General features: G+C 40.1%; 1 non-coding gene across 1 annotated transcript; it reads right to left on the bottom strand.

The window, feature by feature from the left end:
- Positions 1–722: 722 nt before the first annotated feature.
- TRNAG-CCC (transfer RNA glycine (anticodon CCC)) lies at positions 723–795 on the bottom strand. The gene has a single exon. It is a non-coding gene; the product is annotated as a tRNA-Gly (tRNA).
- Between the last annotated feature and the right edge of the window lie 1,769 nt (positions 796–2,564).

Consider the following 2,564-nt stretch of genomic DNA (forward strand, 5'->3'; position numbering starts at 1 on the left):
CACTAGGCTCTGAGCGCTGTTTATCCAGTGCTGTCATTGTGTTTTTATTAAGTTAGCCCTTGCACTTCCAGAGTGTGCTATAGGCTCTGTAAATATTTTATTAGCCTTCGTAATTAGTTGTTACATTTCACACTCCTGCTGGGAAATGGGTCAGTGTGACAGTCCCCGTTTCACCGCAGAGGTGGAGGGGAGCCACTCAGAGATGGGAAAGAGGGCTTGAATCTGGGGGCCAAGGGGAAAGCTCCTTCTGCCAGTGAAAAGCAGGAACTTTGTTGGATGGAGGTGATGGAGATCTTATGGTCCAAACAGTGAACAGTGAGAATAACCTTCCATGACCTGTGAAACAGGGGGTGCTGCCTCAACAGGACTATGTTGGGAACTGGGGTGAGAAAATACAGGAAAGGCACCTGGTACACAGACACATCAGCATACAGCGGACACTGATAGCCCAAGTTCCTTTTGCTCCATCCCCCACTCTCTGCCCCCCTCATTACTACCCGGAAGAAGCTTGATTTAATCTCCCTTGGAGTGGACTGTGGAAAGGGGATGCCAAAATACCTTCCTTCTGTGATGTGTGTGTTCTGAAAATGAGACATGAAAAATCCCTTGTTTTTTTTCAATATTTATGTATTTATTTATTTGGCTGATCCAGGTCTTAGTTGGGGCATGCAAGGTCTTTAGTCAAGGCATGCAAACACTTAGTTGCAGCATGTGGGGTCTAGTTCCCTAACCAGGAATTGAACCTGGGCCCCCTGCATTGGGAACGCAGAGTCTTAGCCACTGGACCACCAGGGAAGTCCTGGAAAAATATCTTATTGAAGAGGATTAATATTTTCTTCATGGTCAAGTAAATGCCAGGTTTTAAACATATGATTTAAAAAAAATCATATAGAGCTATTAAATTGTTGGTTGTGATATTTAAATCCTTTTTACATTGCTTATTTCTAGGTCTTTGATATACCAAATAATGACAGAGATGTAATAAAATTTACTCTCGTTGAGATTTTGTTAAGTTCTCCCTATGTTTCTAGGCATTTTTGTTCCATGTATTTTCAACTTTCTTTTTAAGTACTTCATTTTTATGAACTAACAAATAGAAGTTTCCTAAGAATGTAAATAATTTTATGTTTAAAATATTCTATTCATAATTATACTGAATCTAATGTTATCTTAAATGTTCTAATTCAACCTAAAATCACGAATTTGAAACAAGTATTTAATGTGCATTTTATTTTATCTAATTTTATTGTTGAGTTCCAGTAAAACTTTATTTACAAAGACAAGTAGTGGACTAGGTAGACAGACAGATAGATTAATAGGGATAGAGATATATACATGGATATATATATAAACAGAAAATGTTAATACACATTTTAAATTTGAATTCAAGTTTTTCATTTATAATTAGCCAAATTCTTATACATACCTAAAATCCCAAATATAAAATGATTCCCTGTTAACAAAAAAAAATCAGTAAAATGATTTTTACTTATTATACCTTTGTATCCTTAATTCTAAATCTTACTGTGGTTTAAAGATGCGTATCTGTTAAAGAAGTTAAATTCTGCTCCAGGTAATTTATTAGAGATTTTTTGCCAGGACATGATACCCGGAGCCACAAAACCCAGAGCAATCCCTCTCCACCTCTCATATTGAATCCCTCTTTAGTGGTTTGAACCATGTGCAACTGGCAAGGTGTCAAAGATGTTTGGATATTAGTTCAACTTAATGAAAACATTTATATCATGGGCTTCAAAACACAAGCAGCATCGTTATAGCTCTTATTACCTAATTCTCCAGGTCACACTATTCTTCCATATATCTAAAATGACATTTGAGTGATCTTGAGCCATCTTTAGAAAGTCACTTTTAGGAGGTCATTGGAAGAAGGCAATGGCACTCCACTCTAGTACGCTTGCCTGGAAAATCCCATGGACGGAGGAGCCTGGTAGGCTACAGTCCATGGGGTTGCTAAGAGCTGGACATGACTGAGCGACTTCACTTTCACTTTTCCCTTTCATGCATTGGAGAAGGCAGTGGCAACCCACTCCAGTGTTCTTGCCTGGAGAATCCTAGGGATGGCGGAGCCTGGTGGGCTGCCGTCTATGGGGTCGCACAGAGTCGGACACGACTGAAGCGACTTAGCAGCAGCAGCAGGGGGTCATTGGACTTTCCTTATCTCCTGACCAAGGGTCAAACAACACCTTCTAACTTCAGTGTATGCACAATGTCTGTATTCTTTTTTGGTACAGTTAATGAATCAATAATAACCAATATGATAGCAGAGTGAGTAATGGGATTCAACAGACAATGTGTTCTGTCCTGCTCACTTTCACATCAAGTTTTCAGTCCAGAGATGCTTATCCTCTCCAGAGGTTATTGCTTCAGTCTTCCCTGGCTGCTCTCCATGCTTGACTGTCAGCCTCCTGGGGACAGTTGGGAGAGGAACATCGTGGAGAGCTTCCCCTGCTCAGCACACACACTTTCCCTGAATTCCCCTACCATCCTTGACTGTGACTTGTGTCCTTTGCATTCTGAGTCCTTCTAAGTCAACCTACAGGAGG

Source organism: Giraffa tippelskirchi, chromosome 9 (assembly GCF_054371585.1).
Source record: "Giraffa tippelskirchi isolate mGirTip1 chromosome 9, T2T-mGirTip1v1.2.pri, whole genome shotgun sequence".
Classification (NCBI taxonomy): Eukaryota; Metazoa; Chordata; class Mammalia; order Artiodactyla; family Giraffidae; genus Giraffa; species Giraffa tippelskirchi.